Source organism: Canis lupus, chromosome 19 (genome assembly GCF_003254725.2).
Source record: "Canis lupus dingo isolate Sandy chromosome 19, ASM325472v2, whole genome shotgun sequence".
Taxonomy (NCBI): Eukaryota; Metazoa; Chordata; class Mammalia; order Carnivora; family Canidae; genus Canis; species Canis lupus.
This window is the reverse complement of record NC_064261.1, coordinates 20661980-20677029: the sequence shown is the minus strand read 5'-3', so window position 1 is coordinate 20677029 and position 15050 is coordinate 20661980. Positions and strand designations below refer to the sequence as shown.

Here is a 15050-nt window from a genome sequence, read left to right as displayed (position 1 = left end):
AACCAAATTTAGTTACATTTCAAGTCGATTCAAGTGTGATTCTACTTGCAAACATCTTGTGGAGGGCTGGTGAAAATAAACTTTAACACACACACACGCACGCGCGGGCACATGCATGCACATTTTCCCTTCTTAGCCAGAAATTGGTACTACTGAAAAAATTGGTGCTAAGCACAGAAGAAATGTTAGAATTCCTGTTTTGGGTAAATACAACTTCTTTCTTACTTAGCAATATCTAAAGAATACATTTATTTTTTTAAAGAATACATTTTCATTCTTCTGCATGTGGATGTCCAATTTTCCAAGCACCATTTATTGAAGAGACTGTCTTTCTTCCAATGGATAGTCTTTCCTCCTTTATCGAATATTAGTTGACCATAAAGTTCAGGGTCCACTTCTGGATTCTCTATTCTGTTCCACTGATCTATGTGTCTGTTTTTGTGCCAGTACCACACTGTCTTGATGACCACAGCTTTGTAGTACAACCTGAAATCTGGCATTGTGATGCCCCCAGATATGGTTTTCTTTTTTAAAATTCCCCTGGCTATTCGGGGTCTTTTCTGATTCCACACAAATCTTAAAATAATTTGTTCTAACTCTCTGAAGAAAGTCCATGGTATTTTGATAGGGATTGCATTAAACGTGTATATTGCCCTGGGTAACATTGACATTTTCACAATATTAATTCTGCCGATCCATGAGCATGGAATATTTTTCCATCTCTTTGTGTCTTCCTCATGTTGGAGAGGATGCGGAGAAAAGGGAACCCTCATACACTGTTGGTGGGAATGTGAACTGGTGCAGCCACTCTGGAAAACTGTGTGGAGGTTCCTCAAACAGTTAAAAATATACCTGCCCTACGACCCAGCAATTGCACTGTTGGGGATTTACCCCAAAGATACAAATGCAATGAAACGCCGGGACACCTGCACCCCGATGTTTATAGCAGCAATGGCCACGATAGCCAAACTGTGGAAGGCGCCTTGGTGTCCAACGAAAGATGAATGGATAAAGAAGATGTGGTTTATGTATACAATGGAATATTACTCAGCTATTAGAAATGACAAATACCCACCATTTGCTTCAACGTGGATGGAACTGGAGGGTATTATGCTGAGTGAAGTAAGTCAGTCAGAGAAGGACAAACATTATATGTTCTCATTCATTTGGGGAATATAAATAATAGTGAAAGGGAATATAAGGGAAGGGAGAAGAAATGTGTGGGAAATATCAGAAAGGGAGACAGAACGTAAAGACTGCTAACTCTGGGAAACGAACTAGGGGTGGTAGAAGGGGAGGAGGGCGGGGGGGTGGGAGTGAATGGGTGACAGGCACTGGGGGTTATTCTGTATGTTAGTAAATTGAACACCAATAAAAAATAAATTAAAAAAAAGAATACATTTAAATCTTAAAACAGTTCTGATCATAAAAAGAAATACAGATTGTAGGTCAGGGGAAGATACTGGTCAAAAGTAATCAGTAGGATATATTCCACCTTCCAGAGAACCTGAACCAAAACCTCTTGTCCAGACCGTGCTCCCTTATTATATAGGTACATTTCCCTGCAGACTGTGGACACATTGGAATGACAGTGAGTGTAGTTGCACATGAAAGGCTATTTTTCCCTTACTTTGTATATATATCTACATTAATACCTTAGGGGATATAGAGAATCTTCTTTTCCATCAGTGATTCACAAGGAACTATGACTATATTTTGGAGCTTAAAGAAGGGACAAAATGTTAAAGATACTGTATTTATTGTAAATATAGAATTTCAAACTTATTTACAGAGAAATGTAGATGGTGCCATTTTCATTATTAGGTGCCAACCCCATTTCACAAAGAGAAATATGTGCAGTATCTTTAAAATGGTTCCTTTAGCTCATATCCTCCCAGGAACTCCTATTCTATTTGGAGTTTCCCCTAAGACCAATTATTTGATTTTCATGTTGAATATTCCATAAAGAGTTCCACAATTTTCTATTGCCAAGTTAGGTGATCTTCCACTCATATTTCCACAGATGTGAGATAATATCAAATGGGAGGAAAAGTGAAACCAGGGCAGCTCCGGTGGTACAGTGGTTTAGTGTCTCCTGCAGCCCAGGGCGTGATCCTGGAGACCCTGGATCGAGTCCCACGTCGGGCTCTCTGCATGGAGCCTGCTTCTACCTCTGCCTGTGTCTCTGCCTCTCATTCTCTCTGTGTCTCTATGAGTAAATAAATAAATAATATTTAAAAAAAAGAAAAGTGAAACCAGTGGTCTCTAGAAGTGGATATGACTTTTATAAGCATGTGAAGTACAATATATTTTTAATACTCCATGGTTTCTCTGAGCTCGGAATAAGCTTTTCAGCATAAGCTCACATATGTTTCCAAAGGGCTGGATGCTGTCATTTAGCTGGAGGTGGCAATGACAGGTGTGTTCAGTGACATTTTAAAGGTGCAAAATGATAAAAAAACATAATTAGACTTACTTAAATTCTGTCTTCTGGAAGGTATATATCAGAACAAACACATGAAGAAAATAAGATGTGTTGCATCATAGTCCATTATTTTACCTGTGAGATATCAACATTCACTTAGAGGCAAATGCATCTTTAAGTAGGAAAAGATAGGAAGAAAGTAATAGATATTTTGACTCAAGATTACCATGAAATTTCAACTCTGTAACTATGGTGGCATAAAGTTAAATCTACAATGTTAGAAATGTAGGAAACACCCATGATCTCTCCTGCCATTCGTGAATTGCAAAAGATAATTTCTGTACAAGTCAGTCAAAACACTAGTAGTAGTGTATAATTGTAGAAGATAATTGGGAAGACTGCATTCCCCCAGATTAATGATAATTTTTAAAGGGTATGAATCTTGGGACTTCCATCCACATACTACTGCAATGTGAATAAAATGCCGTGTCTACACAATTAACCCAGTGATGCCCATAAAAGTGAATATTACTGATATCATTGTAGCTAATGACTGTGCCTGTAGGCTAATAATGGTCATACCTAGATTTTAACTTTCCTACTGAAATTACATTTCCAAAATGTTTGGGGGCTGCAGTGGTTTTCACAGTTATCTCAACACTTGACAAATAGAAAGCAAAACATAAATCTAAATAATGTATTTAGAAACAACTGGGCATTTGTTCACAGCTTAGCTGTTCATTTCATACTGTTGCCACCCTGCATATGCTGAAAACTTTATGTTTTTATCTATCAACTTCAATTCCATTTTGAATTTAATTTATTGCCTTTACTTACTGAAATTCTCTCCAAGCAGCCCACAGATTTAGGAAAACTTGATCTGACCTTCTGCACATTCTAGGAAGTTGCTTCATAAAATGCTCCAGATGGAAGTGAAGGAGTCATGTTTTAAAGGAGGGATGAAAGAAGAAACAAGTTGGATTATGTGTTTCTTCCATATGAGGTAGACCTTATGGTTCTATGCATATTTTTGTGCATGTGTGATATTCTTTTACACTCTATGCCTGATAGTACCCACATATAGAAAGAGGTAGGTTGCCGCAGGACACAAAAGGCAGTTTAGGAGTACTTCTTTCTACTTATAAAGTGACAGTTTCTGGTTCGTCCAGATTTAAAGACAGAGATCAAATTGAATTTGCTTGTATTCTATCTGCAATGACTTGCAATCCCTATTTTATTTTATTATTATTATTATTAATTTATTTTTTATTGGTGTTCAATTTGTCAACATATAGAATAACACCCAGTCTCATCCCATCAAGTGCACACCTCAGTGCCCGTCACCTAGTCACCCCCACCCCGCCCACCTCCCCTTCCACTACCCCTAGTTCATATCCCAGAGTTAGGAGTCTTTCATGTTCTGTCTCCCTTTCTGACATTTCCCACTTATTTTTTCTCCTTTCCCCTTTATTCCTATTTTAGACTAAAATTACAACAACTACATTTGATTTTTCAGGCCATTTTCATAGGTAATTCTTCCCTTCAACTACTGCTTGAAAAGCAGAGGCCAGAATTTATCAAGTAACTAAAAAGGAACAAACAAAAAGGTGACAGGGATAGGACACTCTGCAAAGTTTATTTTATTTTATTTTTTAAGATATGCTATAAATTTTATTAAAAAGTAGCTTAATATTTTTATAAGCTATATTATGACAGGGTAAGCATTTTATTTTTATTTATTTTTTTGGCCATTTTCATTTATTTTTTATTTTAATTTTTTAAATAAATTTATTTTTTATTTGTGTTCAATTTGCCAACATATAGAATAATACCCAGTGCTCATCCCATCAGTGCCCAACTCAGTGCCCGCCACCCAGTCACCCCCACCTCTGCCCACCTCCCCTTCCACCACCCGCAATTCATTTCCCAGAGTTAGGAGTCTTTCATGTTCTGTCTCCCTTTCTGACATTTCCCACTCATTTTTTCTCCTTTCCCCTTTATTCCCTTTCACTATTTTTATTTTCCCCAAATGAATGAGATCATATAATGCTTGTCCTCCGATTGACTTATTTCACTCAGCATAATACCCTCCAGTACCATCCACGTTGAAGCAAATGGTGGGTATTTGTCCTTTCTGATGGCTGAGTAATATTCCATTGTATACATAAACCACATCTTCTTTATCCATTCATCTTTCGATAGACACTGAGGCTCATTCCACAGTTTGGGTATTGTGGACATTGCTGCTAGAAACATCAGGGTGCACGTGTCCCAGTGTTTCTTTTTTTTTAATTTATTTATTCATGAGAAACACAGAGAAAAAGAGAGAGGCAGAGATACAGGCAGAGGGAGAAGCGGCTCCATGCAGGGAGCCCGACGTGGAACTCGATCCCGGGTCTCCAGGGTCATGTCCTGGGCTGAAGGCAGGGCTAAACCACTGAGCCACCCGGGCTGCCCTGTCCCGGTGTTTCATTGCATCTGAATCTTTGGGGTAAATCCTCAGCAGTGCAATTGCTGGGTCGTAGGGTAGGTCTATTTTTAACTCTTTGAGGAACCTCCACACAGTTTTCCAGAGTGGCTGCACCAGTTCACATTCCTACCAACAGTGCAAGAGGGTTCCCCTTTCTCCACATCCTCTCCCACATTTGTGGTTTCCTGCCTTGTTATTTTTCCCGATTCTCAATGGTGTGAGGTGGGATCTCATTGTGGTTTTGATTTGTAGTTCCCTGATGGCAAGTGATGCAGAGCATTTTCTCATGTGCATGTTGGCCATGTCTATGTCTTCCTCTGTGAGATTTCTGTTCATGTCTTTTGCCCATTTCATGATTGGATTGTTTGTTTCTTTGGTGTTCAGTTTAATAAGTTCTTTATAGATCTTGGAAACTAACACTTTATCTGATACGTCCTTTGCAAATGTCTTCTCCCATTCTGTAGGTTGTCTTTGAGTCTTGTTGACTGTATCCTTTGCTGTGCAAAAGCTTCTTACCTTGATGAAGTCCCAATAGTTCATTTTTGCTTTGGTTTCTTTTGCCTTCGTGGATGTATCTTGCAAGAAGTTACTGTGGCCAAGTTCTAAAAGGGTGTTGCCTGTGTTCTCCTCTAGGATTTTGATGGAATCTTGTCTCACAGTTAGATCTTTCATCCATTTTGAGTTACTCTGCAAATTTTAAACCCACTTCATTTTATATGTGCAAATCCAAGGCCTGTGATATTTATATCCTTAAAATCTTTAGCATCAGGATGCCTGGGTGGCTCAGTGCCTGAGCATCTGCCTTCAACTCAGTGCAGGATCCCGGGGTCCTGGAATTTAGTGCCACATTGGGCTCCCTGTAGGGAGCCTACTTCTCCCTCTGCCTAGGTCTCTTCCTCTCTCTGTGTTTCTCATGAATAAATAAATAAAATCTTTTAAAAAAATAGCAACAATCCTTCCCTGTGCATACCTTTGTTAATCTTTGACTCAAGTGATCATTATTTCTTGGCTGAAACACTACAAATTAGTTTCTACCTCAGCAACTTCAATCCCTTTGCCTTCTCCACACTGCCACCAGGAAGATCCCCTGTAGAAATGCTATCTGGTCTGTTATTGCTCATCCCAAAGCATTCATTATCTTCTTTAACTTTTTAATGAAATCAGAACTCTTTGGCTTGATACTGAAAACAATTTGTGGCTTTTTTCTCAACCTCTATGTCACCAAATCTTGCCAATCTCTGTTTTTCTCCTCAAGCTTCAACTGTTCTGAAATGCTTGCCAGTTCTTGAACATGTTCACCTTGTTCCTGAAACTTCCTTGTGGTAATTCTTTATCCCCAAAAGACAGTCCCAATGACAAGACCTGTGAGCCTTATGCATATTTTCTCATTCCAAATGTCATACCATTTCTCAATCTTTTTCTGACTCTCCTCAGTTCCTATCCTCTCATTTCTTAGGGAGAATAAGGCAACTTGCAATGGTTGGGAGAACAGAGGTCTGAAATCAGATAAATTTGGCTTGAAATCCTCACCCCACCATTTCTAGCTATGTAATCGTGGCCAAGTCCAGGACTTCTACCAGCTCTATTTCTACAAGCCTCAGATATATTGTGAAAATTAAATAAGATTTTGTATGTAAAATGATTGTACAATGCCTAGACCACAACAGAAATTCAACCCACTTCTCCACTATCTCTGTTCTTCTGTAGTAACTTGTATATACCTATAATAGGACATTTATCGCATTGAATCATGATTAAACATTCCTGAAATATAACATCCTTGACTATTTAGAATTTATTCGTATATATCTACTGAATTAGAGACAAATGGGGCCAGCAGGGCTAAGTAGGGGCCTCCGGACTCAACCTCACAAAAATCCCAAAAATATGTAGATAAAAGTAAACCAGAGTTAAATAAGCCAGACCACCCTGCCCCAAGTGCCAGAGGTGGGGTCTTGTTATCACAGCTCCTTGTGACCAAGAAAAAATCATCATACTCTAGAAAGGAAGTAAGTCATTAAAGATGTTATACTAGTCCTTACTCAATGGTGATAATAGATATGTTAAAAGGATTTAGGTTCCCTGATTAGGCTCTCAATAAAAGACCAACCCTACAAGCCCACAGTGGCAACCCTTTCGGGACCCCTCTCACTTCTGAGAGCTTTCTCTGTATCTTTACTTAATAAATTTCTATTCCTTTGCTCACTTTCCTGTGCCCGTGAGATTCATTCTTTGATTCCATGAGACAAGAATCAAGTTTTCCCATATTACTACTGCCTCACACAAAGTCTATACATATTAGGCCCTCAAAACTTGTGGTACGAATCATTATAATCTGTTGATCATATAAGTTAAGTTCATGAAGACATTAACTATTATTAGGCTGTGTACATAAATGAATGAGAAGAAAGTTCAATGTTTTATCAATGATTATTTCTATATGTTAGGAAAACAAATAGAAGACTTCTGTGTGATAGAAAACCATCGTGCTAGAATTTGTAATTAAAGGTATGCTTTATGAATCATTTACTCAGCTCTCCAAATTTAACTCAGTTAAGCCTTCCTTGCTCCACAACCTCAGTCAAATCAAGCATCTGACAAGGATAAATTTATCCCACAATCTCATTTTCTGGTGACTGTAAATATAGGAAACCAGCCCAGTTTATTGACAAGGGGTTAAATGTGTTATTCATAGGAATGTATTAATGGTAGGAAAAACTTGTGACCATTTAAATTATATAAGCTTATTCAATTTGAAATGCAAACTTGTAAAACTGTAAGTATATAACCTGCTCATTTAAAACAAATGTTGGTCAGAAAGTTGTTATACCAATACTGCCAAAATAAAAAAATGTAGACCACATAAAATACGTCTACTGAGGGATACGTCTGAGCTATAAACATCTTGCATTAATTACATGGAGCAGAGGTAACTAAGCAACTTGTGAACTCTTCCTGCTATGTATGAACAGAATGGAGAAGAGCAGATTGGGGGTGCATTTCCTTTAAAAGGAGTCCAGATAAGGAGTAGAAGTTCATTTCCTGTTAGACAATTCTTGATAGATCAGAGAAAATGGCCCTGTACATATTTGTCAAAATGTTGAATTAAAGCACATAAGTAGTAATAATAATAGAGATCTTTGACTTACTGACCCTTTATAGCAGTGGAGCTTCAATCTCTGGCCAGAACTTTTCTGTCTCAGGGTGATTCCAATTTAACCAACAAGTGATTTCAAAATACCACAGTTTTGCTAACAGACACGTTTGAAGATTCCACATGACAGGTTGCTAGACCTGATTTCTGAAACCACTAAACCTTTGCCAAAGCATTTCCTTCTGCCAGTACTTGTGTTCTTTGTGAGCCTAAGGCTAGACTTCTGCAACATGAGATGCAAAAGCAGCAGAAAGACAAACAGTATCAAACTAGGCGACACCTTAGAATTCCACCTCAGAATTCACTATGATGATTCTCAAATCACAATTTTGATGATAATTAAGCAGAGCCCCATTCACTGCAAGTGACTCCCTGGGGTTATGTGGATGATTCCAAGCCTTGGGAGACCCTATGACTCCCAATTCCTTTGCTTATACTATAAACTATAGTTTATAGTTTGCTTATACTATAAAGCAATTTCATTGTTTAAATACAATTGCTACCACGTGGAAGCAAAGCCTACAGGACTCAGAGATCCTCAGCCTGAGTCATTAACTCTGAAAACTTTTTTCTGTTCATCGACCCCCACAAAAGACAAAACTCCTTTTGTTTTCCAATATATTTGCCTTCATAAGTTTGCTAAAAATTGACACAGTTCTTTTTAATAGGCAAGACGTTTTCCTTAGACGAGAGGTGGTAAAATTTTTGTCAGAGCCTTTGGCAACTTTACCTAAGAATATGTAACAGTTTTCCACAAAAACGTAAGGAGTGTTGAAATGAAAGATCTGTTTCAATCCATTTGCCCGCAGTCATTTCTCTGCCGAGTATTTGAGGGAGAAGAGCAATGAAATTTACAATGAAAAATTTTCATCTAAACTCAAACTTAAAATTTCAGATGGACCACTTTTCTCCCCTGGAGTAGAGGAGAACCAGTTACTGTAAAGTTGTCGAAGAGAGCCTCAAAAGAGTGAGCCTCGGAGGGAGGAGTATTTTGCAGAGTCCACGTTGAACAGTTGTTCATGGTCACGTGGACCTGATTGTCCAGCAAAGCCAGGAAGCTCCCATGATTCTAGGGGGGTGGACAAGACTTCCAGGACATCACTAGTGGGACCAAATTTAATGCAGAGTCCCAGGTATCAGCTGCTCTGCTTTCCAGTTTCCTCTGAGCGGAAAACACCCGTGTGGCTTTGGTTTTACAAGCAAACTCTCAGATGACTGCTAAGGGGGCACAACTCAGCCTGATGCAGGACTTGAATATCTATATTGGCCCATTGAATATACCAAGCACTCTTTGGCTTCTGTGAATCTCAGATATTATGAAAGGTCTCCATATAATTTTCTTGCTACTCAGCAGATTAAGTAAAATCAACAGCCAGTTAAATAGAATCTCCTGAATAAAATTACATGGGCATAAAATTCCTTCAAAGATATTGTAACACATCTCATTTAAAGTTAACCTGGGTGGCTCAGGTTTAGTGTCTGCCTTCAGCCCAGGGCATGATCCTGGAGACCCCAGATCAAGTCCCATGTCAGGCTCCCTGCATGGAGCATGCTTCTACCTCTGCCTGTGTCTCTGCCTCTCTCTCTCTCTCGTTCTCTCACAAATAAATAAAGAAAATCTTTTTTTTAAGTGAAGCTAAGATACTGTATCATTTCACAAATGAGAAATAACAGACTTGCAGAGCGATGACTCCACACAGAGAAAATGGAATTTAGACTCCAACATGGGACTTGCAGATCCACTGTTCAGTGCTTAATTCACTGCAGGAGAAGAGGTAATCTGTGCTATTCAGCTGGGTAGAAATGTAATGGGCCAATGAGATAACAAATGAAAAAAAGGCCAGAGTTTATAACATAAGAGAGGAGAGGAAAGACTTGCAGGAGATGAGATGGGAAATGTTAGGTCCAGATCATGTAGGACTGACTGTCACAGTGAGGTCTTTATGCTGCAGGTAATGGAGAATGATGCCGAGTAAGCTGTGACATAATTAATATAGGGGTGGGAAAATTCATCTAGTAGTGGCATCCTGACTAAGTATAAAAGGAGAGAAATAATATCTCAGTAACTAAACCATGGGTAGGAAAGGAGTGCACCTGGAAGCAGGGACACCAGCTCTGTCAATTGCTCTCCATCTCTGATCCCTCCCTTCTAACCCAACAGCCTTATTTTCTATTACTGTAGACTGGCGGGTGTGGGGCATAGGGCACCGGGACATGCCTGTAGAATCTTCTGGCCTCATGTTTCCACCACTTTACAATCAAAAAGGAAAGGAATCTTCTTCCTGTAGCTTCCTTGTGAACCTCTGTGGGGAAAGACTCCAATTTCTTCATTGTGGGAGGTGGCCGTTCTTCAATGTGTCACTCCAGTCAGAGTCAGCGCTTGCCTGAAGAGTTGAAACAGCACAGGGGGGATCCCTGGGTGGTGCAGCGGTTTAGCGCCTGCCTTTGGCCCAGGGCACGATCCTGGAGACCTGGGATCGAGTCCCACGTCGGGCTCCCAGTGCATGGAGCCTGCTTCTCCCTCTGCCTATGTCTCTGCCTCTCTCTCTCTCTCTCTCTCTCTCTCTCTGGCTATCATGAATAAATAAAAAAAAATTTAAAAAAGAAACAGCACAGGGGTAGTTCTGCTACTGGAATAATGAGGGAAGAGACAATAATAATTAACCCCTGTAGCCACCATCTGAACCTGTAAGGTGAAAGAGATGGAGAAACTGAAAATGCCTCATGTTTAGGTAGGTCTTGGGGGGTGCAGAAGCTGGACTTGCCTACAGAGAAAGTGCACGGAAGAAGAAAGGAAAAAAGAAAGATCGAGCAACATGATAAATTGACCTCGAAACATGTTGAATGTGAATGCTGAAGTGGACAGAAAGGAAAGAGCAGTGAGGATCTGGAATTCAGAGGCTGGTGGAGTTAGAGACTTGGAGGCAAGAGAGAGAGAGAGTCTTAGCTGTGAAAGTAGATGGAATCCCCTCAGCAGAAGGGTTGTGAAGTGGGGTTACACCAAGGGACACATTGAAGAAGAGGGTATCCTGGGTACAGGGGCATCCCAAACAGCAGGGGGAAAGTGTAAATAGTTTGGAGTCTGAGGAGAAGACCCGCTCAACACAATGAAATTCAGCAGCTGCTGAATTATTAGGACTAATATGAGGCTGAACTCAGACTCATGGACTAAGAAGAACTGCTGTTGGAGTCCCACAGCATGATTTTAGTGGGAGAGTTTTCACGTGGAAGGTGATGGCTCTTGTTTGAGGAAACCGGTGAAGGACTCAGTGGAGATGACCTGGAGGCGGCTGCATCGGGGGCAGCATCTGGCTGTGCTTGTGTTCTCCCTGACCCAGCCTCCCTCTGTTTCTTAGCTGAGTTGCCAACAAGTCAATAAATTCGTGAGTTACCTGATATCTTTTCAATGATCCCAATGACTCCAGTTAGGCAGAGTTGGTTTCTGTCGTTTATAACTAAGAAACTTGCCAGGTACATAGACTTTATCCTATTTTGCATCTTTGAGGTTCATCCTGTGTTCTAATGGAAGATGATAATTGAATGGGAGAGGGTCAGCATACTCTTGAAGTGGCTTTTTAGTGTTAAATAGCTATTTTAATGAATATCTTCTCACTGTGCTAGAACTAATGTGGTTTTCCTTCTTACTAAATATAAGATAAACTACCTCCTGTCTAGTACAGGAGTCCATTGTTATGATTAAGAAATATGTATCACATAATTTAATTCCAATTGATTTCAATTCCATTTAAAGGTATCGAATCACTATAACTTATTTTCCTTCTTTCTTTTTGTTAGAATTCAGGAATATTTTCAATCATTTTGCTTAAAAATTTTTATCTTCTGGGGCAACTCATAGCTCAGTGTTTGAACACCTGCCTTTGGCTCAGGGAGTGACTCCAGAGTCCTGGGATCAAGTCCTGATAGGACTCCCCCCAGAGAGCCTGCTTTTCCCTCTGCCTGTGTCTCTGCCTCTCTTCTTTGTTTCTCTCATGAATATATAAATAAAATCTTTAAAAACAAACAAAATTTATCTTGTAATCAATTATTAATTTAAATCCCAAATATTGTTAAAATATATACACTTTTGCCAAATAGCAATTGTTTTAAATTTAAGTTTCTCCATATTCTAGAAAAACTATTAATAAATAAAAAGTGAACAAGTGGGCAGCCCAGGTGGCTCAGTGGTTTAGCGCTGCCTTCAGCCTAGGGTGTAATCCTGGAGACCCGGGATCGAGGTCCTCGTCAGGCTCCCTACATGGAGCCTGCTTCTCTGCCTGCCTCTGTCTCTGCTTCTCTCTCTCTCTCTCTCTCTCTCTCTCTCGGTGTGTGTGTCTCTGTCATTAATAAATAAATAATTTTTTTGAAAGTAAACAAGTGAAATTTCCATAGTGTTTAAAAATAATGTTTTGTTTCTTTAATTCATTTACTATAGTATTTTTATAGATAAGCTTATGATGTATTGATAGGAGTTTATAGAATGCATTTGAAATTGTAATGCAGTTATTTATTGTTTTAAGATTTTATTTATTTATTCATGAGAGACACAGAGAGAAAGAGAGAGGCAGAGACATAGGCAGAGGGAGAAGCAGGCTCCATGCAGGGAGCTGGACATGGGCCTCAATCCCGGGTCTCCAGGAACACACCCTGGGCTGAAGGCGGTGCTAAACCGCTGAGCCACCTGGGCTGCACACTCTTATTTCTTTATAATAGTTACAGTATTTCTAAAAGTATTGACTAGCTTCCCTTCATACACAAGATGTTTTAAGTATGGTTACAAAAGGACACCAAAACCCCCACAGATCTGCACAATGGACAATACATATTCAAAATCATAAACACACATTTGAGACGCCAGGTTTTAAACCAGACAGGAAACTGGCTCACAAGTTTAGTATACACTTTAAATACCTGTACTCTGAACAAAAATGTATTCATAAACGCTAGTAAAATGAGAATTTCTGTTCCAGAATAGTACCCGATAACAACCTAGTGAACGATGTCACTGGATCTAGGAAAACAGGATCCAGGAATCTTCAAAGAAATCTCCAGAGGCCCTGTAGCTACTTTCTTGTTGGCCATATAGTCAACAATTTAGTCTTTTGAAAAATACGTATGCAGAAGCTGAAGGCAGTAAAAAGTAGAGAAAATCTGAGAAACCAAAGGTCACTTTGGCCATGGTCTGCATGGTCTTAACTATAAGCACTGAAGACTCACTTAAAGCATCTTCTCCTTGGTTAAGAGTTTAGAGGATGAATGAATGAAGGGATGGAGAAGCCAGGGCACATGGCTACAGGGCACGGACACTTCCGCAGTTCTGTTTCTTAGACCAAAAGGAGCCCGGTCTTCACTACTGACACTTCACTACTTTATTTTCACCACCAGCATCTCCTTTAATAAAATGTGGAAGGTTGCGTGAGGGGGAAGGTGGAGGAGGGAGTGAAATATGACCATTTATAACCACAAAAAACTTCTGCACATGTCTAGCGCCTGGCAGAGGGGAGGGCAGACAGGGCAGCGGGAGGCCGGGGCCAGCCCTGTTTGTAGAGGATATGGTAGTGCCCAGGCCGGCAGAGAAGGTACACCTTGGGCTCAGAGCCCTCGGGGAAGGTGTGCGGGTTGGTGGTGCCGCCCTCGCGCGGTCCACGTGCTCCACCTGGACGGAGACGCTCAGGGCCTGGGCCAGTGCGGTGGAGTGAATGTGGTCGCTCTCCTTGCACGTGGGCTCCACCTCCTGCTGACAGAACTCCTGGACTGTCCGCCCGCCCTCCAGGAAGTGCTGAAGAACTTGCTCTGGCACTGCAGGGAGCCGGAGGTGAGCAGCCGCAGGTACACCACCAGGTAGTCCGAGGTGCTGTGGCCGTGGAAGGAGGCCAGCAGGTCAGCTACAGAGGTCTGCTTCTCCACCCGCTCCATCAGGCCCACGAACGTGCTGTGGAAATCCTCGATTGTGGCCTCAGGGAAGCCCTGGACACCAGGGCCTCTTGGCCCTTGGCAGACACAGCCTCAAAGCGCTGCAATTCCTCGCTGTCATCCGGCAGCGCCTCCAGGTGGGAGAATCCCGAAGCTCCGTAGAAACAGTTTGCTCGCGCCTGGTCTTGCGGATGTAGGAGTGCTTTTGTGGAGGTGACAAAAAGTCACCTTTTTGTGACAGAGTAGACATCATAGCACTCTTTAATCTCATCTCTTCAGTCCGGGGGGATAGAGCAGGATCCATTTCTGACTCTGAGTTGCCGGATCCGTGGAAGCCTAACAGGAGGTTCTCATAGAGACAAAACGTCGGTTGTCGGCTTCGGTCCTGTTGCGGGGCCGTGTCTTCCAGTACAGCCCATCCCATGAGGCACCTTCGGTGAACTTCCAGAAGTCTTCCACTGAAGAAAGAGTTTTGAAGTTTGTTTCGCTGCTTTGGACCCTGGGGTGTCTAGGAAGAGCTGTGACGTTACCCGGTGGAGCAGCACACCCTGGAGCTCGTCACCCCCGGGTCGACATGCACAAGCCTGAGAAGCAGCAGGTATGTGGTCGTTTCCGTAAAGCACTTCCAGGCACTTCTCTCGGCTGCTGTTGCTTTCTTCCATGAGTCTCGTTCCCCAGAGACCTCGCAGCCAGACCCAGCCGCCCGGCCCAGGCCACTCGCGGCGGCTGCCGGTCCAGGGGGAGGTGCTGTGCCGCGGGTCCCGGCTGCCGGCCGGGCTGGGGCTCGGCGGCCCGGGTCCTCTAGAAGGCGCCGCCTGCCGCTCGGGGCCCGGCCTTGGAAGCCCCCCAGGCCCCGGGCGCGGCCGCCCCGGAGCTCCCGGCCGAAGAGGCGGCCGACCTGCGGCTGCCCGGGCGCCACTCCACGGCCGTCTCCACCACCGTGCGCCCTTCCTCCCCCGCCCCTCCGCTTGCTCCTCCTCCTCGGCCTCGCAGCGGGTTGCAGCGGCTCCACGCCCGTCCGGAGCACGACGAGCGCGGGGAGAGGGGGACGCCGGGCTCGGCCGGGGGTCCCGCGCGGCGCCTGCCGGGGG

At 42.2% G+C, this 15050-nt stretch overlaps 1 pseudogene; it reads right to left on the bottom strand.

Annotated features, from left to right (window-relative positions):
- Positions 1–6432: 6432 nt before the first annotated feature.
- On the bottom strand, positions 6433–14390 carry LOC125753055 (ubiquitin thioesterase OTUB1-like; annotated as a pseudogene).
- Between the last annotated feature and the right edge of the window lie 660 nt (positions 14391–15050).